Raw genomic sequence first — 27,574 nt, 5'->3', positions numbered from 1 at the left:
TAAAGGTTTCTGGTAATTGATGACAAATTTCTATACAGTCATAATTACTTCACTTCTTTTCTGTTGGTTCACCTCCAAATGCATTGTGTTTTCTCTCCAACTGTGAAGAGGTCAGGTTTACAAATTTAAACATCAACTTCTTGCCAAAGTCCAAAAGTCACTGTTGCCCATCAGTGGGTCTCCACAGGAACCATAAGTAATGAGTGTATTCCAGGGGTTTTCAGGATGTTTTTCTAACTAATTCTTTTATAACTTGTTCTAACATTCTGTGAGCAATAGTCTAATTCATTCAGTTTCCCCCATAAGTACTACATAGCATGTTTTTCATCTTGGCATCCATAATTATTTATCCATTTGGACAGAGAAGGGGAACTCAAATCAGTTTACCATTATTTAATTATGTATAGAATTTGTGTTATTATGTATAACACATGTGTATTCTTTACAAATCTAGACTATATGTTTGCAAAAGCAAACATCTCAAAATATAGCTCTAGGACAATAAATAATTATCTTTTACATTTCCTTTTTAGAGATGTCATTTTTCCGGTGCTTCCAATGTCTTTTTTTTTCCTTTATCGATTAAGGTATTACAAATGTGTCCTTACCCACCGCCCCACTCATGCCCTCACTGCCCCTGTTGTCTGTGTTCATTGGTTAGGCTTATATGCATGCATACGAGTCGAGTCCTTTGGTTGATCTCTCTCCCTTACCCCCACCTTCCCCTACCTTCCCTCTGAGGTCTTAAATGTATGGTTTTTGACATAATAATCAACTCACATTCAATTATCTGCATCAAAACTTGATGAACATAAATTTCAACCCATTTATTATCCTAATATTTAGATAAAGAAGTATCATTTACATAATCTATTTCTAACAGTTATAAATATACAATAATTTTTAGATGGGCATTTTCTTCTAAAGTGTTGTAGTGTTGTAAGAGGCAGCATACTCAAGTATTTTTACTTGTAACTAGTGCTGGCACTAATGGTTCAAAACATAGGACCCCAATTTGAAATCATCTCTAACAACCTCGCTAAAAACAAAATGCTCCATCCACTCAACTTATTTAGAAACAAACTTTTTAAGATGTAGTGATTTTGAAATGCTGTGAATATTTTAGTCAAAGAAAAGGAGTGGTGAACTTCAAAAAATTTATTAACGAATATTTCTGTAAGTTGCAAACCAACTGTCATGAAAACCCTTATATATTATGTGCAGCATTTCAGAGCTTCAGGAAGAGTAATATACTCTATTTAAACTGGCTCGATTGATGACCAGGAAATTCCACTGCGACCACCCCCTCCAAGCTGAGTGGAGGCAGATGGTGCTGATGTGTTCAGCTGAGGGAAGTGTTGATCACAGAGAATCTGCCAATCAAACACTTGGGAAAGAAATGAGCTCCATCTGTGTTTTAATTACTACAGCAAAACCATCCAGTGTAATTGCCAGAGCTGCACATTTTCATAGAGTACAAGAGGCATAACATGTACTTTCTTTCATAAATGAAAGTAAAAACTGCCACATACAGTACTGGCAAAAAATAGTGCACTGTCAATTAAGAACAAAATCTAGTGACAGTACAAATATCCTCTCAAAAATATTCTATTTATTTCTATTTTACCGGAGCTCCATGTGTTATACACTTTCTGTAAGGCAATTCTAATGTACATGAGAATCATATAGGTATAAAGAGACAATATCTGAAAATTACTATCCATATATTTTGAACAACTAACAGTAATCCTACTAAAATGGAATTAAATGAGAAATTTACAAATGTACATATTTATATATTCGTTAATATATTCTTATAAAACTTTATTTTATTAAAAGAAATACCAGAACTTTCAGAAATTTTCTAACAAGTGACATACTTCATTTTTCTCCCAAATGATGTCAGGTTGTTTTGCTGTTGTCCTATCTTGTTTTCTGTTTGCTATTATTTTTATAAGTGATTTTATTCTGGGACTCACCTTATTTCATTCTGGTGAACAGAAAATGTGAAAGTGCAGATATAACTTAGAGTCAGCACTTCCACCCAGGAGGGTGGGTTTCAGGAGCTCTCTGTAACTAGACCGAGCAAGCAAAAGGATTACAGGGAGGGATCGCAGGGGAAGAGCTCTCCTCTTTCTCTCCATTTTTGTATTCTCCCAACTCAGTCTTCTCTTCGATACTCTCATTAGCACTAAATATTCAGCATCAAAGATTAGAGAGTAAGTTCAGTGATTCATAGCAATCTCAAGTGTATCAGTTATGTTTTGAAATTTGACAAGGACTATGAGCACACATAAATATTGACAATGAACGTATTTCTAAACTCTTAATGTGCACCATAACAAAATGTATTCATTCATCCAATAAGCTCTTATCAAGTGCTTATTATATGTTGAGAGTTGAAGTATAAAGATGAACGAAGATGCTACCTTAAATGATCTCAGATCAGTCTAGCTAAGTGGTCAACGCCATAAATAACTTGAATGTAAAACAAAGCCACATATAATATGAACAAGGGACATGACTGGTGGCAGAGAGGAGGGAAAAATTAATCTTGTTAGGATTCAAGGAAACATTCAGAGAGCTAACTGGGCTTTCACTGGGACAGTTAGGCAGAAGGGAAGAACATACCAGAGAGAAGGTGGCATGCGGACAGGCAGGGACACTTCCTAATGCTTTCTCTTGGGAATGGTGATCTATAGGGCCACATGCTACCAAGAGGTTATTTGGGATAAGGTCTGAAAGGGCATGTGATATTTAGCCATTTAATAATTTTTTATGACTTTTTACAGATTAGTTCTAAGGCATGAAGCAGATTGAAACAAATTAATCAGCAGTGAAGGGGGTAGCAATTTGAGTGAATGATAAGTGAAGTAGGTACAATTTGGTATGGAACAAAGAGAGCAAAGAGGGAGAAGGGGAGGGGAGGCAGGAGAAGGAGTAGGAGTAATAGGAAAAGGGAGATGAGTGAATTAGGTTTAAAATTTGAGCATGTTAAAATGTGACAGTAATGGTTGCTATTAGTGATACTGTAGAAGTTTGATTTATTTTTATAATTAATTGAAGAATTATGTTTCTTTTTACATTGAATAATCAGAAAGTTCATACAATCATATAGAAAATACTTAACTTCAGCTAAAAAAAAAAAAAAAGTTTATTTTTTTCTTATCCAAATAATCCTCCACACTTAATGCTGCCTACCTTCTCATAATTTTATTTCTCATTTATAGCCCCAGAATAAGTGGTGACAAGACAGTCAATGTATGCCACCGCTCTGTCACATTGGCAAAGACTTGGTCTTATGTTGAGACTTTTCAAATTTATTCTGGAATTCAGATATCAACTCATTTTCAGATTTCTATAAATATGGATAATTCAAAATTGAGTGCATTAATAGAAACACTTTCAAAATGTTCTAAAAACACAAAACTTTAAATAGGTCTCACCATTATAACCCTAAAATCATCACTATTTTATAATTATCAGAACCTTGATCCTCAATTAAATGCTACCTCATCCATCAGAGTTCCTAGGAAACCAATCTAATACTGACAATGAAACTTTTCAATAGCTGGTCACCTTTCCTTTCCTTTTATTTTATTTTACTTTAAATTTTTATGTCTTGAAATCATATCACCCACCCTTTTGCATGCTCCAACAAACTATAATTCCTTTGTAAAGAAAATATGTTCAACATATAAAAAGTTATTTATTAGAACCAGTGACTAAATCTGCAGTAGAATAAAATACATTGTACTCTGTTATATTGCTACTTTAAAGGTTTATTTCCCCATACAAGTAAATGTACATATGACTTGATAATTTTATCACTACAGCTAATAGTTCTATTAAATAAAATGATGAAGAGGCAGCTATAATCCATTAGAATAATAGTTCCAGAAAATAATTCTTTACATGGGAGACAGAGGGATTTTAAATTAATAATTTTTTAAAAAAGAAAACCCTGGTGAGTGACGGACAGGTGAAAGTACATTCTTTGACATTTATAACCCTACAAAATACTCAAAATACTCAAAAGTCAACCAAAATTAACTATTTTATATTTCACTGAAAACAATGAAGAAATATCACACAAGGTTTCATAATCTTCTGTACAAGTACTCTATCCTGTCAATGTTCAGGCCAAAAGCCTTTGGAGTCCTCCTCAGTTCTTTCATATCCCAATCCATCCGCCAAACCTCTCCTCTCTACCTTCAGAATATATTCAGAACCTGCTCTCTTGTCTCCATTGCTCCCTGGTCCCTATCACTTCCTACAGGCGTGAAGCAAAGACCTGAGGATGTGAAAGCCTGGGCCTGCAGGTACCTGGAGAAGAGGCTCTGGCTGGGGAAGAGCAAATATAAAGACCCAAAGTGGGAAACGTGTTTGGCTTATGATGGGGAGAATGCAGAAATAAAGCCCAAGGGATAGCCGGGCACCAGCATCTTTAGGACACGACTTTTACTCTGAATAAGAGAAGAAGCCATTGGAGGTTTTTGAGAAGAAGAAAGACATGATCTGACACGTTTTTAAAGAATCACTTTGCCACTATTTTGAGAGTAGGCTGCAGAAGCATTAAGGCAAGAGGCTGTTGCAAGAAGCTAAACAAGAGCTAATGATAACTTGGACCTGAGGGGGAGAAGTGGGGGGTGAAAAGCAGCCATGTTCTGGATATATTTTAACGGTAGCTCCAACAGGATATGGATGGCATATAAGAGGTAGAGAGGAGGAAAGGCTACCCCAAGAATTTCAACATGAGAAACTAGAACAGTGCTGTACAATAGGAATATAAGATGAGCCACACACATCATTTTTAATTTCCATGTAGTCACATTTAAAAAACTAAAAGGCCAAAGATGAAGTCAATGTTTAAATCACTCTTATTTAGCCCAATAAACAAAATATTATTTCAACAAGTAATCAATATAAAAGTTATTAATGAGAAATTTTACATTTTTAAACTAAATCCTTTAAATCTGGTATTTTACATTTACCACACATCTTAATTTGGAATAGTCACACTGAGTGCTCAACAGTCACATATGCTTAGTGGCTATCATACGGGGAGAGTGTAAAACCAGAATGATGAAGTGCTTGTATTCTTTCTATTTTTGTAATGGAAATACTAGTCATAGTTTATATAATGACAGTAAGTCATGAAAGCAATTCAATGTTTACTAATCTATTAGGAGTAGTTAATAAATTATGGTATAACCAAGTAGTTACTAAATGCTAGGTTTCCAACGAATACTTTAGGGTATACAAAACATGTTCTGGAAATATTGGGAGTGGTAGGGTAAAAGAAAACAGTATACACAAAATGACATTAAGAGTGGTGGTGAGAAATATACATCCTCACCCACATGAGCTTGGAAAGACATATACCAAAATGTTTCCATTAGTTGTTTCTGGAATAACTATGAGGAAAGATTGTAGAAAGAGCAAGTTCACCACAGGAGAAAGACCAGTAGTCCGGGAACATTATGTTTAAGGTGCTTATTAGATGTACCTCAAGTAGTCTACTGTTCGAGAGAAGCTCAGAAAGCAATATGACTTTGGAAACTGTCAGTGTACAGACTGCATGTGATCACTGAGAAAGTGAGTTTCAACAGAGATGAAACCAGGAGCAAGGACTACATTCTCGGATATTCCAACATTTAGAGTCAGGAAGGTGATGAAGACCCAGCAAACAACATAACAAGGGGAAGAAAAGCAAGTTAAGCTGGAGGAAATCCAGAAGAACGTGGTAGGAGTAGAGAATGATCAATTGTTTCAAATGACACAGAAAGTCAATTCCGAGGAGGATGGAGAGGTGACCACAGCAATGACCTGGCAGCCACTCATGATCCTAATGTGAGCAGTTTTGGTGGAGAGGTGGGTTCTGAAAGGAATGGGTTCAGGAGAGACCAGGAAGAACTGTACCGCAGACAAATGCATGGACTGAACTTGAGCACTTTTGTTGTAAAGGGAGACAAAGAAATAGGTGTGTCTTTATCCCTGTGGTATCATACTCCTTGCATTCTCTTCTCTCCCCTTAAAATTTAAGTTCCTTGAAGCAGGGGGTGCCTTAATTCTCTGAGCCAATGTTGCTTTTGTGGCAAAGAATTAAAAATGTGTGTCTAGCAAGAACATAGTGATTTTGCACAGGCTGGCAGACTGACTCTGAGGTAAACTACTGGATTAATGTGAGAGTTAATTCATGATTCAGATCAATAGACAAAAACCTCAACTCAGAGTAAACACTTCTGAAAAGTAACTGCAATGCGATAATTACTGGCTGTCTGGAAGCTTAAGTATAAATTTCTGGATATCGTAGTGAAAGCTTTCATCAAGAATGACCTTTTTTCTTTTCCCCACATCTCAAGGTTAAAAACCACTAACTCCTACATTTCTTTTGATTTAAGATGAAAAAAATCTTCAGGCAGATAACAAGTGAGATATCTGTTATAACACTCAAAACCAAATCAATACAAGAGATTGTGACAATGAAAATACACTGACCAGAAAAATCAACTATTCTTCAATTTTCAACATTTTACTAAATTTCAAGCTACTGTTTCTGCACAGTCTTTCAACAATGGTTAAACCTAACTGGAAAAGACTCATAGAGCTAACACATTAGGACATAATTCTAGATAATTATCAAGTCTACTTTATGGTGATTCTTGGCATAAGAACATCTTCCCCTTTAAGTTCCACTTATAAAGCACAAGTTGTTTCTAAAGATTATGTGGGGCTTTCACTTTAAAAGTTTAGCAGTCAAGATGAATAAGTAATGGCCAGATAATGGGCAGGACAGAGAAATAATTGCAGTGATATAAAAAAATAATAATAAGGTTTTGAGGTTTTTAAACCTGGGAATTAACTAGTTGAAAAGGATAAACTGGTAAGTTAGTGGAGAAGTTTCAATTTGCAAATATGGCGATCTATTTTGCTCATCAAAAAATGCTTGATAAAGCACACAATCTAATTCAGCTGGTGCTGCTTCTTTACCTTGTCCTATAGACTTAACAGGACTCCCATTTCCACACAATCGCAATGCTATTTCAGTTCCTATTTTTTGATTTCCAATTGTATCTTCAATTTCTTTTCTCTATAGCCAGCTGTGCCCCTTTCCTCTGCCTGCTCTCTCCTTTAATGTTACCTAACTTCTACCCATCGAAAGGAAATACTGCTGACTGTACAATCAAAGGTCTGCAGGGGGAGTAAATGGGAGTGGGGGGGGGGGGCAGAGGCCTCAGTGTGGAGCACAGTGCTTTACACTCAGTAGGCGCTCAATAAACAGGAGTTGGGTTGTTTAAATAAATGTTATTGGAAGCCTAAAAGAAGATGGAAATAAGAGTAAAGAGAATGACTAGGCTAGGAATCATTTATAGAGTAACACTGTGTATATGAGTGTATGCACGCTGCGTGTTTGTGTGTGTGTGAGAGCACACAAGAGAAAGAAATATTAATTTTAAAGTCAGGCAAGTGGGACCAAGAGAGGTGGGGAAATAAAAAACTTAACAGGATAACAGGCCTGCCATCAAGAAAACATATCAGGCCCTACCTGGCTCAGTGGATAGAGCATTGGTTCTGGGTTTGATCCCATCAAGGAGGCTCGATCCCCAGTATGGGGCAGAAATAAAGCAGCAATCAATGATTCTCTCATCATTGATGTCTGTCTGTCTGTCTGTCTGTCTCTCTCTCTCTCTCTCTCTCTCTCTCTCTCTCTTCCACTTCTTTTCTGAAATCATAAATATATATTAAAAAAGAAAACATCAATTCATTCAGAATTTTAATATAAATTTACTTTTCAGTTGAATGCAAATAAAATGAATTTGCCCCTAGGTTAAAAGTACCATGAAAATAAGACAATAATTGTTATTCAATGATAAGAACATTTTCCTACATATATAGTTCTGCTCTTAGATGAAACTCCTTGAAATCTGAGGTTACATTGTCCTTTGATTAATTCTGCATTGTGCTTAGTGCACTGTCAGGTACATGAGGGCATTCAATAGTAATTACTAAGATTGCATTTTGACTGAAGACTGACCTTTGCCAGTGAGGAAAACAATGCAGCATGACTCCTGCCATATTCCAACTGGTGAGTCATAGTCTTGTGTCACTTTTTCTCCCAGGACTTGGGAAATTTTTTGAGCTTATATTAGTGGTATGTATGTGTTATTGAGAGGTTTGAATTTATAAACATCTTTTAGTTGTTGAGCTCATCCCCTTAGTTAGGAATATTGAAGGCTGACTAATGGTCCTTAATTGCACTCACTCCCCTCCCCTGTACTCTGTCATAGAGAAAAAGCATAGATTTTCCAGCATGGCTATGGCTCCAGCCCCAACACAGGCTTAGGATTTTTGTAAAGCCATCTATGACAGATAGTAAGCCCCAGGCTCTCTCTTATCTTTCCGATCTCTTGGATAGTCCTACAAAGCAGTGGTCACAGCAACTATCCCTCAGAAGGTGGCAAGCATCTGCCCCCGTGCCCTCATACCCTTCAAGGTATTTCTGCTTGATCTTGACCTTTCTTCTTCCTAATTTTGGCCACAGAGTTAGTTAGCTTGCGGAACAGGTACCCTTTATTTCCACTAATCATCACTCCAATGAAACACAGGATGTAGCAATTCAGTATTAAAATGAAAATTCTGCATACAATTTTAAAACCTGTTTAAAGGTGTTTGGTTTCTATTTGTTTATGTTAGCACTTGAAATGGCTACCTTAGAGACATTAAGAGGGCAGGGGAAGGGGGCGGGAGGAATTGGTCCACTTACAGAATCTCATTTCCATATCAGAAACCCTAAGAAATTGGGGCACTCCACAAAACAATTTTCTTCATAATTTCAATAATTGTTTTTTAAAACAAATGTTGATTAAAGTCAATTAAAGCAACAATAAGTTAAAGAAAATCAACTGATCGCAAGGTCAGTGAGGAAATGAGTAGAGCTCTCCCAGTGGTTCTCAGGTTGCAGATCCTCTAGAGCAGGAAAACAGGATGACTGCCTAGTTCCTTCACTGACTTGCCATTGCTTTACTTCCATTCCAGGAAAATCCCCCTAGACTTAAAGTCTCTGAGCTAGCTTCCAAAACAGTCAATTAGAAATCATAAGAGTCTTTGAAGTTTTTGATTTTGAAATCTCCTTCCATCTTATCAAATACCATTGACCAAATACCATTCAGAACCTCAAAACTCTCTTCTCTCCATTAGCTCCTTTATCTCTGATCTCTCTCAAAGATAAACTTTTAAGATAATTTTTAACAAAGTTAAAGGATCAGTAAAACAACTGAGGCAGTTTAAAATGATTTAAAGATGAAACAGTCTCTTCTATCACAGAGAAAGAAGATGCTTGAAGTTTTTTCTCTCGTGCTCTCTTTCTCTCTCTCTCTCTTTTTTTTTTTTTTTTTTGAAACAAAGATTTGATCTCTACTCACTCTAATTTACCATAGCTGGAGAAATTCTATATTAAAATGAAAATTCTGCATACATATTAAAACCTATTTAAAGGTGTTTGGTTTCTATTTGTTTTTATTAGCACTTGAAATGGTAACTTACTATTGATAAATAAAAGAAACTGAACACCGAAGTGAGTTTAATATATGCATAAAGAAACTCTTTCAACTAAATATGTTTTTATTTATAGAGATGTTTTCTATAGATACACAGCTATTTTATAATTTAGCAAATTGTGTAACTAACCACTTTAATTTTTACTTCATTGTCAAGTAACATTTTCTTTTAATGATAGTATTTTATTGATAAATAAATCCCATGATGGCATAAAATCAGATTTTGCTTTTATCTAGAATCCTAAGGTTGTAGTCCTTTAGTACCAAAAAGAAACAATTTTAAAATAATTACTTCTTCCAAAGAAAGGTGCCTTCCACAAACCCTGGTCTTCTAAGCGAAGGTCCTACAGCACTGTTCAGCTGTCCTCCAGAAAATAATTCTAAAAATAAAAAGGAATGCCAGCAGGAAAACAGCTGGTTTTCCTTCCATCGCCTTTACCTGAGAGAAGCACAGCAAAATGCAACGTTAGGCTTCCTGTCCAAAAGTAGTACACTAAAGTAGTGACTCTTCTGTGTCTTTCACCACTAGGGTTTAGCAAAGAAGGTTTAGAACCTACTACTAAGATAAATTATCTTATACTTAGTGTGGATGGACCAAGGTTCAATGAAGTGGCTCAAATTTATGGTAAACACAGGATGTGAAAAATAAAAGAAACCATTTTTGCAGCTGTTGTCCTCAAGTCTAGCATTACTAATTATGACAATATATTGTGCTTTACTAGGGAACCATGTAAGGCATATCTGCCATATTCATCAGCTGGGTCTTGTGACTTATGTGGCTTAAATCCAGATCTGTGAACAACAGTGTTATTCAAAACTCAGGGTTACTAGATCTCACATTTGGGTCTCTAGTGGCCCAGCCATTACCCTTCAGTTTCTAAAGAAACCCAGGCTCATTCACATAGGAGTTAACTAATACAATAGAATTTGTGCAATCCCAAATCAGTTTTGTTTAATTAACTTCATTTGATCTCAGTGTCGCACTAAAAATATTAAACTGAGAATAGTGTCACTTTATGAGGCTCACATCTGTACCTCAAGAGTTTTGAAAGTTTGGGCTGGAGAAACATTTATTTCTAATCTGATTTTCCTTCATTAACTCTCCTGAGGCATCTTAATATCCTTAGGGAAGACTGCATCCATCCAATTAGGTCAAAATTTCATGGTCTCAGTTGGTAATCACCAGTGTAACCTATAGTTGTCAGTAAAAATATATGACTTGTGAATTTAATATTGACGGATTCGGCCATACGTTTTGAAATCTTTCTGTGGTGGGCAGAATGCTGATCCCCAAAGATATCTGTGTCCTAATCCCCAAAGCATGTGAATATGTTACTTTACGTAACAGAAATATTGATAACTTTGCAGATGTGATTAGAAATTAAAGGCTTTAACATGGGAAGAGTGTTCTGGATTATCCAGATGGGGCCCATCTAATCACCCCAGTCCTTTAATGTGGGAACCTTTCCCAGCTGTGCAGAATCAGAGATGGCTGTATAAGGATTTGGTCTACTTCCTAGCTGTGAAGATTAAGGAGGATGGCCATGAGCCAAGGAATGCAGGTGGCCCATAAAAGCTGGAAAAGACAAGTAAATGGATTGTCCCCTAGAGCCTCCAGAAAGAAATGTAGGCCTGCTGATACCTTGATTTTGTAGTTCATTGAGATCTGTGTCCGACTTTTAACCAACAGAGCTCTAAGATAATAAATTTGTATTACTTACACAACCAAGTTTGCAAGTCATTTGTTACAGCAACAAAAGAAAACTAATACACTTTCCTACCTATTATACTGTTTTAATCACTTCTTTTGTGGGAGAAGTTGCCTAGGAAAAATGTACTCAATTCCAACTAGTGAGTGTGCTGCCATTCAAATGAAAAACCCTCCTGTGAGTGTGGGCTTCCAGGTCCCAGCCCTGGCTCTGCAGTGAAATGAACATAGAAACTGGGCAAAGTGCCTGGTCTGTATAGCTCAGTGGCTGAGCGCTGGCCCATGAACCAGGAGATCATGGTTCAATTCCTAGTCAGGGCACATGCCTGGGTTGTGGGGAGTGTGCAGGAGGCAGCCAACCAATGTTTCTCTCTCATCAATGTTTCTATCTCTCTATCCCTCTCTTTTATCTCTCTAAAATCAATAATATATATATTATCAATATATATATTTTTAAATATATTTTATTGATTTTTTTACAGAGAGGAAGAGAGAGGGATAGAGAGTCAGAAACATCAATGAAAGAGAGTCATCGGTTAGCTGCCTCTTGCACAACCCCTACTGGGGATGTGCCCGCAACCAAGGTATTTGCCCTTAACCGGAATCGAACCTGGGACCTTTCAGTCCTCAGGCTGACGCTCTATCCACTGAGCCAAACCAGTTTCGGCTATAATATATATATATATTATAAATAAATATATATTATAAATAAATAAATATATATTTTTTAAAAACAAAAAACAGGGCAAAGCACATAACCAATTTCTCACAGCTTGAGTTTCTCTCCTATCATTGGACAAAATGTTTATTTCCAGGTCCATGTTCCCATTCAGCTTCCTCTAATTCTTTTGGGTGCTGGTTTGTTTTAACTTATCATGTGCAGAGAGTCAAAGTGATCCTTTTTCTGTCATATTTATATTTCTTCATCTCATGCTTTACCAAGTCTACAGACCTGGCATTTTATATTTCAGCAGGAATAAATTTAAATATCTGTAAAAGTTAAAACATTCTTATTATGACATAAATTCGCTAAACCAGTTTTTAAAACCACCCTGCCTAAAACTGCTTGGAAACATTTCCTGACTAAAGCATGAAGAAAACTGTCATCTCTATAGAGCACTCGATATAAAATGCTATTTGTATCATTCAAGTTGGCAGGAGAATACTTGAATGACTATCTTAAGGGTTCAAAACTGCATAAGCATTTTTTTATTGTAGAGTTAGCTACTTAGATTAAATTATATTACCAAAAACATTAATACAACAAAGAGCAAAGCCCTGATATAATACATCCTGAAAGGTACTCGCCTTCTTTTCAACATAAACATTCTGAAAGTGTTTCAATAAAAAGGTTTTAAAAATATGGAAACAGTTTATACAGATTCAATTTCTTTACTATTTGACCCACCATGGCCTAAATTAGGTAGTATCATATGTTATCTCTACTTTTTAGAAATTTGTTTTAATAACAATTAACCGGCAAATTTTCAAACACAAAAACAGGATTAAGTCTGAATTTAGAAAAGAAATTAAAAGTCAAAGCATTTAGCATGCTTTCAGAGTAGAAAGGAATTCATCAAATATGCATTTATGATATTTAAGATAAATAAGAGAGATATCCTCACATACAAGCAACTAAATTTAAAATTTTAATCTATTTTTGCACTCTCACAGATGTATTTCTCAGTGACTCTTTATAGCAAGGGGAATGAAGAGGATAGCCAGTCCACTAATACAATCCCACACAAAAAAGCAAAGGAAAGTTAGACAGCAGTGGATATTCCGGAAGTCTCCAAACATAAAATGCCAGTTTCAATCTATGTCCCTCTAGAAATGGACAGTCTAAACCGTTTACCAACATCTCAAAAAAAAAAAAAAAGCCATCCGTCTCTCTCCAACGCAGAATAAAGACACGAGAGAGCTCTGCACCCCATCTATGCCATTCTCATTCTTTTTTTTTTTTTTTTTTTTTTTTTTTTTTTTTTTTTGGCATGGCTATCTGTTGATTGATTAGAAACTGACTTCACCTACCTCCTCCATTTAAACACAGTATTACATTCTTTGAGGGATATACTGAAAGAGTCCCCTGGGGATCAAGAAGAAGGAATCATGCATGACATATGAACGGAACTCTCAGAATGGAGAGATTCAGAAGCTGGTAGGAAGCAACCCATCTCTGTGCTTCATTCATTGTCTCTTTCTGAGGAAATACTGAATGAAACAACTGAAACAGGAGACTAACTTTTCAAGGAAAATATTTGTCCATGGCTCTTCTACTTGAATGTTATATAAGTGATTCTACAGCATTCTTCCCATAAAGCTGAACCCAGTTGGTTTATCCTTAAGAAGCCTCGCTATATTATATGGAAAACTTTCATGAAGCACTAATTTCATTTATCACAAGATAGGGGCATTATTTCCACTATCAAGTTGTGAGATATTTTCACAAGCATTAAAAGTATAAAATAAGTATGCAACCATGGTTAACAATATACTTTCTATTTCATATGTCGCCCCATAACTAAATCTTTGCTCTACAGTGAAAGTTTTAATATCTCTAACATAAAGGTTCATATCCTAACTTGGCCCTGCTTTCTAATATATCTGCCACTATCATCTTAGACCTTTGAAATGTTAATATTGCTTAAGCTGGATAAAACATATAAAGTATCAACAAAAATATGTAATTCATACACTTGAAATATAGCCCCATTTGTGCTGTGACACCTGTCAAAATACTTTTAAGAAATTTACATAATTCAAATATTAAAAATTAAATGCTCAATCGTGTTTGCTATTGCTGCCAACCAGGGAGAGTAGCAGGCATTACATTGTGCTTTCACAGTTATTTTTGTCTGTCCCACGTGTACAAGCACACGCGCGCGCATACACACACACACACACACACACACACACACACACACACAGTATAAACTGTGACTATTCTAGAAAATTGGCTTGAAATGCTCTAAAACATTATGATTTCAGGCAGTAGTATATCTTGGAAAGCATGAAACCATTCATACACCTAAAACAGAATAATAGAGGCGTTTAGTAATTCTCTGATATGCAAAAGAAGGCACTTACCCTCCATTTCCAGGGACTTCTGAAATCGCACTGGAAACCCAGCAACGAAAAAGGGGCTTTATTACGGGTGAATCATCCCCACGTAGATGCTCTGAACAACCCCTGTATGCATACTGACATCATCAGGAGAGACTTGGAGGCAGAGGATACTATGGTAACCAAGCAATGTGCTGGGAGACAGAGCCTTTAATTGCTTTAACAACTTCCTGGGGCTGGAGCTACCAGGCTTGGATTTGCTAAGTAGGAAACAAAGGTTGTCACAGAGAGCTGGTGTGACACAGAGCAAGGGACTCAATGAATTCTGAATCTATTCATTGCGATGTGACTTTTTAATGACAAATGTCATTACATGAATCCATTAGCAATATTCCTCTCACAGCTGAAACTCTGATGAAGTCACAGGTCAATAAATAATGCTCACAGGTAGCAATAGTATAAGTATTCATAGATGGTTTTCTCATTTAACAAACATTAATATGATTGTGTTTAAAACATCCTTTTCCTTGAGGTTGAATACTTGATTCCCCCTGAAAAGAAAGCTCACATCTGTGCCTTCCGAGGTCAGTGTGCTGATAACAATGAAAACTAATTCTCTCTATTTACTTCTCCAGGAGGCAGCAGCTGCCCGGTCCATTTATCTCCAAGCTCCAGTAAAGCCCTGCCAATACATCACTTATCCAGAAATCACCTCCAGCAAAATGCCTAATTATGACACTCTAGATAAAGTCAAAGGAAATCTGCCATCTTTCTGCTACACAGTCTTCTTGATTAAGTCTCTCCTATCACAGCAGAATTACTTCTACTTCTGATAACCCGCAAGCTACATACAATTGAAATCTTCCCTTTGAACTATCTGTCCTGCCCTGCTTCTGTCACCCACGTTCATGGAAATATCAATACAACCCCCTCTTAAAAATGCCAGGTTTAAAGTAATTGCTTAAAATAACAATGCTTCAACATCAAATTGAGTCTCTAATAATATGTCATGCTTAGTTGATCAGATGCAATGCTTTCATAAGTATTTAATTTATTACCTGTACTATGCAAACTATTGTTTTCTTCTCCATGAATATTGGATTGACATGTTTTCAAACAATACCGTGGTCTAACTTTTCTGCTGCAAATACTGTAATTGTAAAGATAAGCAAGTAACTTGGCAGATCCTCTTTAAGATAGTCATAACAATAAAATATGAAGGCTATCATTTGGTACTGTATGCTTAGATCTAAGCTATTTCAAAGAAACTATTATTATTTCTACTTCAATTTAGATGAAGCTAAGCCTGCCTTTAATGTTTCCCTTGTGATAAAAAAAAAAAAAAGCATACAAGTGAATCGCAATAATGCTGCTTACAAAAATAGTCAAATGGAATAAAACAGCCCCACTGTATAATCAGGAAAACTACACAAAATTTAAACCTATTTGAAAATTTGGAGGGAGAATTCTGAAAGAATGGTAAAGTCTGCCCTCACAAAACGCAGAATAATTTGGTTTTCCTTAGCTTAGGTAAAGTGAAAAAGCTTTACAACAAAAACGGAACTATTCCTCTACCTACTCACTTGATTTTCCTAAGACCCTCAGTTTTAGAAGCAAAACATGCAAATGTTATCATATATAAGTGAAAATGATACATATAGAAAATTTGCCATGATACAAGTGAAAATAATCTACACACACACACACACACACACACACACACACATCATATATATGACTCAATTTTTAAAATAAATATATTTGTTTATTTAAATATGTATTGAAAAAATGTCTAGAAGATACACACCCAATTGCTAGGTGTATTTACTTCTGGCTGTTTCAATAAAAAACTGAGAGAGTCCTCCAATTTTTATATTGTATATTTTTAAACTTTTAAGTTTTGTTTTGTTTTTTAACCATTGGATATGAATCACTATTTAATTTGAAAGAAATAGAAATTAATTTCAATGTGTTTTAAACTTGCAATCCTGGTTTACCTGCTCTCAGAAAAGAACAAGTACTAGATCCTAGCATACTAGCCAGACTATTTCAAGGTGTCTGACAACTTACTAGGGAGATGATCCACCTGTCTAAGCAGAATTAAGATGGGTAAAGCAAACAAAGGTTATCTATATAACACACACCAAAAAGAGACAGGTGTATTGACTTTTTCAGAGATGGATGGTCATAAAGAAACAGTCCAACAGTAAAGCTGGTTTGTTAGCTTTTCTTTTAAAGGTACTGACTTAAGAAGAACCTACCCCAAAATAAGACCAAACCAACAGGCCTCTGACCACTGCAAAAGCTGAAGGGAATAGGAAAGATCACCAGCAGGAGCAGAAATAAAGTGTCAATGAGACAAACAGCCCAAGCCAGACTAAGTGTCCAGTTAAACAGGCTTGCTTCAGAAAAAACAAAGGCCTAATTTCCCCCATATCCATTTCCTAATTTTAAGCAAGTGTCCAGTTAAACAGGCTTACTTCAGAAAAAACAAAGGCCTAATTTCCCCCATATCCATTTCCTAATTTTAAGCTTCCTTTTGTTTTTATTCTCTCTTCGTCTACAAAAACAGCTCACTATGCCTAGTTCTCATCAGTATTCTATTTCCTCTTGACACCCCAACTAAATTTTCTGATCAGCCCAACCTCACCACCATTTCAGAGATCATAAACTCTTTCTCAGGAGGATGACTTCTTACAAAAGTCACCACCTCCTTTCCTTGGATTCCTAAGGACAGCACAGAGAGGCTTTGTGAAGTGCATAGCCACATTAGGCCACTCACAGCACTGCGCTGGGAGCAGGCACAAAATCTACCCAGTAACAGCACTAGCTCTGAAATATGGTAGCAACAATGCTTGGGTAAAAACTGCTGTTTGAATTTTAACCCTGCTATTCTGGCTTCGGTACTTGCTTACTTGCTTAAACAATAGGGTAGTTGCCTCAGCTTCCAGATTGAGACCTGGAAGCTAAGCAATTTTCCTGTGCCTATGGACCAGGACCACAGGAGATTGATTCTCACTGACTCAGTAGCTTCAGGAGTAGAAACTGTAGATAACCTTTGAGATTAACCGCTGAGTTCTGCTTCTGTACTATCTGCTTTTGTTCAGAAGGATGTGGAATTTAGAATTTAGAATTCAGAACAAAGGAGAATTCTTGTGGTTTAGACCTTTAAAAGAACTGACTACACCTGCAACGGTGCGGTCGCGAGTGTGGCCACCTGCGTGTGGTACTCTTGCGGCCATCCTGGCCAGTTCAATAAATCCTTGCCTGCTTTTTTTAAATCAATCATCAGCCTCTGTTGGTCTTATTTTGAACCCAGGGTTTGACCCCACAACAGCTCCACCAAGCCCTGACATATTTTCCCTGGATAACTGTATATCCCCTGATCTGTCCTAAACTTCAGAAAAATCTACCTTTTTCCCAGTGGTTCCCAAGGCTTCAATGACATCTATGATAAATAGTATTATAATTCCTCAAACTGAAAGAAAACAAAAGCTAGAAGGTGGAAATATTCTTTCACGGGGGAAAAAAAATCATAGCACATTTCCCAAAGAAATACCCCTTGACTGTCAAGGTTTTGTAAATCTCATCAGCTCCCATGCAGCTACCCTTAATCCTTAAATTGAAACTTGGGGTTCACCAAGATCCTGAGCTTAACTTGTTTCTTAAACAAAAGTGAAATCATGTTGGCAAGTGCCAAGTCAGAAGCAAGTGGGGATTAAAGTTCAGCCTCTGAGGGATTATTTGGCCAGGATTTCTAAAGCCTTGACAGTCAGTGGCCAGCCTGCCTCCTCTCCCAAATCACCTTTCTGATGATAAGGCAAAACAGCCTTCATCCTAAGCTAGTTTTGCCTCAAAATTTATCTTGAATTTCCTTCTAGTCCAGATGAGCAGCATTCTTGGCTCCTCTGGTCTTGATACAACACGTTTCCTAATTACAGTGAAGCATATAAGTACTGAAAAAAAAATCAGTGGTATATGGGATTTTATGACTAGCATTTGGGTTTAAATTTGTTAATTAAAACAAATGCATATTAATTTGATGAAAAAGTATCACAGAACTTTCAAAGGCAAAAAGTTCTAACTCTCCATCACCCTTAAACCCAGTCTGTGGCCAAATTTCACTGCTCTGTCAACTCTTTGTTCCAGTCCCAGGCTGTCCCCTCCAGCTTAGATCTGCTCCAGTCATCTCATGATGCTCTGGTCTCCTGACTGCAGTGCCTTTCTCATTTAATCATTCTATGTATCACATTGTCCTTGATGAACTTCAAAACCATTGTCCTACCAGGTTACTACCAAACTCCAAAATCCCCAAAGGCTCCCCCTGTGGTCACTGAGTCAAGTGCAGATTTCTCAGCTGCAACAGAAGCCCATTTTTGTCACTCTGGGCACCTGGAGCTACAGCCAATGAGACAATCTGATACAAGAGTATGTCTCTGTATTTTCCCTCCCCCAGGACTTTGCTCTAACTGCTTTCTCCTCCTGTCATCCCACACATACCTACCCATTCTTCCCATCACATTCCTTCTGTCTCTCCTTCCCACCAATCTAAACCCTACCATCTCTTTAAGACCCATCTCTTCCATCAGGAATGGGTTCTTCTTCAGAAATTCCAGTGTTCTCTAACTTACAAATTGCATTTGAAACATTCTATTGCCTGTATTTTATCATGCATCTTATCTTCCTACTCATTTTAATCTTTTGAGAAGTAGAGACAAAGTCTATATTTCCTTCTTATTCTCTATATAGCACCATCCTTTACATTTGCCATTCATTTGGGTAAATACTTACTGAATAAATGAACAAAAATGGTATGTCCTAATTATATTCATTTTACAAAGTATTTTAGATATATTATTTCGCTTGGTCTTTGAAAGAACTTAATGTGGTTGAAATGAAAACAAATAGAGGCTCAAAATAATGCCATAATTGCATTTGTGTCTCATAGCTTTTAGGTCCCCTGATTCCCCAATACATTCAACCTAAACATCTAGTGCTATTGGTAACTAGAATGGAGGTGCCCTCATATTCCCTTATGGTGAATCCATACAGAATTAAAGCCAAAATTGCCTTAATTCTTTTTCTCTTACTATTGACCCATGGCATACTCATTCACCATAACATTTCAAGTCAACTGACAAGGCTTGGGAGGAATACCTGTTGTTGCTCTTTTCTCTTCCCTCTATCTGGCTAATGACAGATATCCTAGAGAGGCTGCCTCCTCAGCTCCCACCTACCTTCTCAGAGTAACTAATACTCTTGTTAAATCCCTAACTTTTCTAAATACCAATTCCTAATTTTCAAAAAGAGAAGAACAATACCTAATATTGTAGTTATGAAGACAAAGATAATGCATAAAGTACTGGCACATCACAAGCCCTTAAAACAGTAATTAAATTTAATGACAATGAATAAAACCAGAGAATGGGATTACACCACCTTTCCTGAAAGGCTTTATCAGTATTCTGGAAGAGTGTGGTAAGTGGGTAATGAAGAAGCAGAAGTTGGCCAAGTAAGGGCCTTTAAGAACTTGAATAATCATGTGTGTGTGTGTGGGGGGGGGGGGGGGAAGAGAAGAAGGAGGATAGATGTTTTTGTTGTTGTTGTTTTTGTTGTTGTAGTTGTTGTTGTTTTGCTGTTTAAAATGAGGGTGTTGGTCCTTTCCAGTTTAACATTTCTATGTGCTGTGAAGCACCTAGTAGCAATTTTCTAAATTTCTCCCACACAAATATTTGCCCTCTTCTGCAACCAAGCCCAGCAGAGTGACCAACGTGTGGGTACTTCACACAGTTCAGACTGTAATGACTGAAATTATTCTAAGTTTTATCCTTAAATAATTTTAATTTCACTTTCATTTAAGAATCCAGGACTATATTATCCTTATACTACTTGGAAATTACCCACAAGTCAATTAACTTTGATGTTTTCCCAAAACTAAACATGGATTATAAAGCCTTCAATGTTTTTATTCTAAAAGTCAAAGGTATTATAAATGATAGCTTACTCTAATGCCAAAAATTTATTTCAACGTTTCATGATTCTAATTTTGATTATAATTCCCAGAGGAAGTGCTGGATTAAGTTCTAATATACTTTTCTAAAGAAGCCAGTTTTAGATAAGTTCCCATTTTAGTCTCTCAATTAGTGGAACTTTAAAATACCTTTTCCCTAGGACACAAAGAAAGAACTTGGAGTGAAATGTAGAACATTTGTCTGAATCTAAGCATAGATATTGTTTTCATGAGATAAAAGGAAGCATAAAAAGGGTTAAAGATGCTGCCAGCAGTCTGAGAGGACCAACAGAGCCTAAAGGGTCTGACAGCAGGATGTGGGTTATAATGCTTCTGAATGAAATCCTTTTGTGCAAGGGCATTGCAAAGGGCATCCGTGCAGGACTGTGTGTGTTTGGATTTAAATTAATCAAGTCAGTTACACAATACCACGATTCCTTCTCTTTAACTGGTTAAGGCAGGCTTACCGGCAGTTCCCAAATGATGTCAATAGCTTCTAAAAGGTCAAATGCAATGAAGCACACCAAATGTCCTGAAGTAAAAATGCCAATAACTTCTCCCTCTATAATCTGCTGGGTGTGACTTATTATGCAGTTGATTATCCCATTTTAATCAACTGGTCTGGTTTTCTTCTTTTCGTTCCCCCCGCCCCCAAAAGTTAACACATATTTATACATTTTATGATACACTTGTCAAACTGTCTTGTCTTATTCTGCAGAATGCCTGGCTGAAAACAACATAAATGGTCCCACTGCAGCATTGGGGGTGGGGAATGGGATGGGAAAGGCATGGAGGTAGAAATATTCTAGTTAATAGGGGCCAAACACAACCAAAGCATCATCTGTGTTATTAACAAAAACTCACGAAAGAAAGTTGTAGCTATAATCAATGGTAATGTCAAGTAACAAATGCTCAGAAACAGCATATATATAAAAAGGAAGAAACCAAGTCGGTGGAAATTTTCATTTGGGTTCAAAATCATGAATTCTAGGCCGTTGGGAGCTTCTTTAAAACCCAGTGTTTGTTTTTCCCAGGCAGTGAGGGTTCAAATGCATTCTGGTAAAATATTAACCATGGGTGTCTTGGGCACTGAATCAAAAGGAAAAAGGAAGGGAGATAAGTCAAGAGTACTAGAGTATGAAGTAATCAGGACCAGCTCTTGCCTGACAATGGTAGACAAACAGTAATTGCCAGCCCAGGGAATCAAGGAAAGTTACAAGCACTCAGCACAGCCCCCGCCTTCCTATCAATGCCCCTGATCTTCAATTGCATTGTTGCTCAGGTTGTTAGAGCCCAGCATTGGGTCTATATCTCAACTCTGCCACTTCTAATGCCCATGATCTTGGACAAGCTACTATACCTCTCTGGGCCTCACTCTGGTCACCTATAAAACTATGGAAATAAGTAATCATACCTCTGAAGATTGGCAAGCCACGCACAGTTTCAGGTCTTTGGAGAACAGGGTTGAACAAGCCACAAAGGCCACTGCTCTCAGGGATCTTGCATTCTGGGTTGGGAGATAAGAAAAGTAAACAATCAAATAAATAACATAATTTTATATATGTGGAAAAGGGTTTTTGAAGAAACATATCATAGGATGATTGAGACAAGAAACTGACGAAACTGAGAATGACTTAATTCAGTTGTTAGACATCTCAGGAAGGTAAGGGCATGATTGGGGGGATCAAAGGGGAGATAAGGATACATATGTAATACCTTCGTCAATAAAGATAAAAAAATAAAATAAGAAATGACATTTGAATAAGAAAAAGAAGCAAGATGCATGAAATAAAAGGAAAGAGCCTTTCAGCAAGAACAAAAGACTGAGACAGAAATAAACTTGGATGCTCAAGGAACATAAGAAGTCCAGTGCAGCTAAAAGATAGTGAACAGTGAGCAGTAAGTTTAGGCACCTGTTAGACAATTAAGTGAAGGAGACAAATGATCAACGAATTAATGAATGGAGCCTGGTTAGATGATGAAACTGGACATAAAATTTTGGGGTCATCTACCTAACACAAATCTCTGTAAGGCACATAGCATGGTATCTGAACACTGTGATTATTGACAACTAATTTCTGCATTCCCTCTTTTCCAAGTAACTGGGAAGATATTTGCATTATGGAGACTGTTTGCAAAATAGAAAGAGAAAAGACAGGTAGAGTTGCATTACCTCAGGGATAACAAATAAGTTTCACATTGACTGCCAATTCTGCAAAATAGTAGGAACTTCCTGGTGTTCTGAGTTGAACAAGATTCTAAGGGCAAGCAAGAGCCTGTGTGATGATCTGTTCCATTATATGCAAAATATATAAATGTTAATAGATTTCCAAGGCTCTGAAATTGGCAGTTTTTGATCACTATAATTTTTTCATATTTAGTAATTATTTCTCATAATAATATGACCCACAGGTTGAGAACCGCTAGCAGGGTCGCCTAAGACCACAGATATTTACATTATGATTCATAACAGTAGCAAAATTACTGTTATGAATAAGGGTTGTGGCATTAGAAAGGTTGAAAACCACTTCTCTAACTGTACTTTAAGAGTCTTTCCAGCTGAGCCTGGTTGGAGCCAAGTATCTGGTTCCAGTATGGAATGTTTTATACAATCATCAGTCTCCTTCTGGCATATTCTCTGGTTTCTAAATTCATGTTACCTTCTGAAGAAAGCACCCAGGTACAATTATTTTCTGTATTGATGATAATGGAAAACATCCTAATTTTTAAAAAGCCAAATCCTATTTGATGCACAGATTAGGTAATCTTTAAGTAGGATGACTTAATTTTAGCAACTGTCAGAATTGTTTTAGCAATCACCTACATATTCTTCATCCCACCTTATTCTTCAACATATAGATTCTCATAGAGCTGCATTTAAAAACACAAACATACACACTTTGTTAAATTAAGTAACAGCCACTGCTACTATTGTTACCTTACCCACAAAAAGCAGATTCATACACTTTGACTAAAGAATAGGAATTCAGTCCTAAGGAATAAGAATTCTAAGGATTGTAGGGCAATGAGAAGTAAACTCCTGTGCAGATTACAGACTAACCACAACACAGGCATCAAGGGTAAACTATATTTAACCCCGAATTGCCTTGTAATTTCTCTCCACCCCATGCTGTTTTTTCCCACCTATTTTCTGTGAGAGGGCTTCATAACAAAGGGGGGGAGGGGTTGGGGGGAGAGAATGCCATATAATACATTGATTTTATTCTAGCAAACTAACCAGTATTTGAATTTTTATTAGCAAGAGCCATATGCAAAAGCAATAATACACTATCCTTATCAGAGTGGTTAGTTTTATTCATGAACCCATGCTGAGTTAAAAAAAGAAAAAGGACAAAAAAACTAACTTCAAAGCACTGCTGAGAGATGATTAACTCTTTAGCCACAAATGAGAGTCACACACTCCTTTGATGTGTGAGGATTTTTAGTGCCCAAATTTAAAGAAAGGATATCTACAATACAAGTTTAACCATTTTTAAAAAATCCAATGATACACTTCTTTTGCATCTAGAAAACCAGTAATTACCTGAGGGAATAAACAAAATTGGAATTCAGCATCAGAAATTAAGCCTTAAGTGCAAAGCACACATACAATATTCCTCCCTCATATATAGTTCAGTGGCAAAATGCCAGCTCTAAAATATTCAGTATAGAAAATGTAACTCTTTTCATTGTCATTTTTTTCAGAGTACTTTGAGCTCAATCAAGCTGCATACACATCTTCATCTCAAAAATTCAACTATGCTGAAATTGAAGTGTTATTCAGTATACAAACTATGCAACACATTATTACATTATTGCAAAGACTACAGTTGTATAAACGCTTGTGCCAATACTTAACTTGAAATAAATGTTGACAATGATCTAAAATTGCTTGTATGCATGCATATAAGCGTAACCAATAGACATAGACACTTTTTGGGGTGAGGGCATTAGGGGGGTAATGGGGGAATAAGGACACATATGTAACACCGTAATCAATGACGAAATTTAAAAATAAAATAAAATTTATAATCTTGTAGCCCTGAATAACCTTTATCATTCATAGAGTATATGTCATGGTCTATTTTTACACAAAATTTGAGAATTATTATTGAGTATCTATAATTCTTAAAGGTTGTGTGAAAATAGGCCATGAAATATATGGTATAAATTTCAAGAGAAAATTAAAATTCTCAAGAAAAAAAGTGTGTAGATTAAAATATGTGATTTTTCAGTGCAATGGCCCAAAGACATGGGAGAGATGAAAGGTTAATATCATGCACCTAAAATGGCTTTTAACATGAAAATATATCAGATCCATTATTTGCTAAAATACTTGTATTTACCAATCTGAATATATTTAAATATTATTAAGACCTAAATGCATAACATTATAATTTTCTCTTCTTTTACCAATCTGACACATCTCTATCAATAATTACTTGAAGAAATATGCAAGGCAATCTCAAAAAAGAACTACTGTGCTTCATTGTGCAAGATAAAAATGCAATTTAAAATATTTTGTCTGACATTCAGGTCTATATGCTGGTACTTCAGGTCAAAAACCATTAGCCACCTGCTGAAAATACATAGAAGAAAATAAAAAGTCCCTCAAAATTATTTTGTATACAGTATTCTCAAAATGAGTGAGGTTACCTTTTAAATAGTTAAAAACATGATACCTCAAAAAAGGAAATACCCTCATCATGCCAGAAATTAATTTATAAATAAGATTTAATGATGGCCATATAATTTAGAACATTCATATTGGATAAAGAAAGCACCATGTCTACTATGAGAGAAATTAATACACAAAAGTCCAACACTATTTGTATATTGTTGTCTCCTTTTCCAATAAAAGTAACAAATTCAATATGATTCCTAGGGTTCTTAGGACATTCTCTCTTACCATTGAGAAGTCTTCTGGGGACTGACCCAACAGTGCTTTTGTATCTTTAAGACATTCTATAAGTGTATTTTCATAGAAAAAGCAAAACACCAGCCCCCAAAGAATCCACAAATCTGTCCTGTTTAATATTTTGACACTTGGAAATGAAACATATGGCTCTCAATCATTACTATAATAATAGGTTCTATCAGTAATTATTAGACAATTGGTCACTCAGCACTTTATACAGACAGGTATTAAGCTAAGTGCTTGATACATCCTAATGCACTTAAACCTCACAACAACTTTACAGGGTAGGCAATAGCCTATTGCCATTTTATCAGTAAGGAAATTAAGGCACAGAGAGGTTAAATAATTTGCTCATAGTTAAACAGATAGCAGGTAGCTACATTTCAATGAGGGAAGCAGAGTTCATAGAATGTGAGGTCCTCTAATATGATGGGCAAGCAAGGGAAAGAAAATGGAGGCAAAAGTACAAAGAGAGTCAAATGAAAGAATGAAAGAGAAAAATGCTTTCTCTTTCACTATCGTCTCTAATCTTATCTGACTGATTGTGATGTGCTTAATAAATGAAAAGAACTGTAACCAGTTTTGCGAGAACAAAGATGACTCCTACCTTAGACACCAGGAAGCTCATAATTTCTTGCCTTACCTAAAAGATTGATTCTGCTATGTGGATCTGCAAATACCCAATCTCAATGCCCAGGCTCTGAGATGAAATCTGATGAATAAATACACATTTTGGTACCATGTCAGATTCATGGGCTGTATAGACACAGGTGGGTGGGGGTATGAGAGTCCTAGACTATTCCCCCATAAGCCTGGCTCCAGCATGGATGAAGGGCACCTGGAGACTCACCTCATGAAGAGGATGAGTTTCCCAGGTTGTTCGCTCCATAGGCTTCACCTCTGCTGGTGTTGCCCCCGTTGACTTGATCCAACCTAAACTTGTTTGTGAAAAAAAATCTTAATATGGCTCCCCAATATAAATGTCCAGTGTCCCTTACAGGGGCCCTAATCTAAAATGTATCAGCAGATCATGGCGGGGTGGGGGGGAGGAATGTTGATGCCATTGGGTTTTGGAGTTTTCTTTGATTATTCAATAAAAAGACATTTCTCCTTTAAGCATAGTATTGCAGGTTTCTAAAGCTTCAAATATAAATTAAACAAAATAACTCTTGGTTAATAAAATATGAATGCAAGCAAAATGCTCTTGTCAAAGTGGAGAATCTAAAAAATTTCAGGAAAATTTTCACAAAACCCCCTCCGATAATAAGGTTGGAAAACATCCCTTTTTCCATACCCAAAACAAAGGAAACTGGATCCCTGCTTTAACTGGAGACTGTTGCTATCTGCTTTTGTGGATAAAGGCCAAATTATGCATATTTTTGTGACTTCAGTAAAGAATCAAGGTCAATCACCAGATATTCTCCCACACCAACAACACAGTAGCAGCATGAATACAGATATCCCTTATCTTTTTCACCGTTTTTTTTAAAAACTGGGTTTTCCTCTCAGAGCAGCTAAGATTCCTTTGTCAAAAGGGTACCCATTAAGAAAATCACTTAGCTAATAAGCAAGGAAATTAGCTAGCAAGTCTGATACAAAACAGACAGTAACAACTCTAACAGCAATCTGTACACACAAATTAAGGCAGCAAAGAGTTGTCTGGTAAGTACTTTGAAACTGTTTCTGGAAATCAAAATCTCAGCCTTCACTACTTTTAGGGGTCAGACAACAATTTTACATTTTTCTTCTTGTCTCACTTGGTTCCCACAAAAATCTCAATAATAGTTTTTGAGTTTTATCTAAGGATGTGCGGAAAAAGATAGCGGCAAAAAGAGAAATAAGAAAAAGTATCAGGCCAGAGTAACTCATCTCCCTTTTCAACCAATTTTCTCTTTCTTCTTTCACTTGTCAATGTTTGGAGGAACCGTCTAACACTTGTTTAATTTTGAGAAAAGTCTCATAACCTATGTAAACAACACAATGGAAATAGGACTTTTGAATCTCATGAAAGATGATGCCAGAGAGGAGCGAGAGGGGAAGAAGCAAGAGGAGGGGGGAGAGGGATAAACATGGATTTGCTGTTCCACTTATTTATGCATTCATTGGTTGATTCTTGTATGTGCTCTCACCAGAGATCAAACCTGCATCCTTGGCTTATTGGGACGACACTCCAACCAACTGAGCTACCCAGGCAGGACAGAAGATGTAAGATTTTGAAGCACCTGGTTAGAGGGCTTCAAGCAAAAATCGAATATGCGAATTTTCATAGTTACATATTACATGCTCAATAGATACATATTTTTTCAGATGGTAAC

At 36.5% G+C, this 27,574-nt stretch overlaps 1 protein-coding gene across 8 annotated transcripts in view; it reads right to left on the bottom strand.

The window, feature by feature from the left end:
* Window positions 1–27,574, bottom strand: part of PAM (peptidylglycine alpha-amidating monooxygenase) — a 238,202-nt gene that overhangs the window by 179,048 nt on the left and 31,580 nt on the right. For 6 of the 8 annotated variants that reach the window (XM_084881780.1, XM_084881786.1, XM_084881787.1 and 3 more), the window contains exon 2: window positions 21,756–21,848. The exons of 1 other annotated variant lie outside the window; for it this stretch is intronic. The gene's annotated coding sequence lies outside the window, so the exon portion shown is untranslated. Of the gene's footprint in view, window positions 1–14,355; window positions 14,459–21,755; window positions 21,849–27,574 lie in introns of those variants that run through there. One more of the 8 variants, XM_084881785.1, reaches the window with a different exon arrangement.

Source organism: Pipistrellus hanaki, assembly GCF_964339955.1.
Source record: "Pipistrellus hanaki genome assembly, chromosome: 4".
Lineage (NCBI taxonomy): Eukaryota > Metazoa > Chordata > Mammalia > Chiroptera > Vespertilionidae > Pipistrellus > Pipistrellus hanaki.
This window is presented reverse-complemented; position numbering and strand designations above follow the sequence as displayed.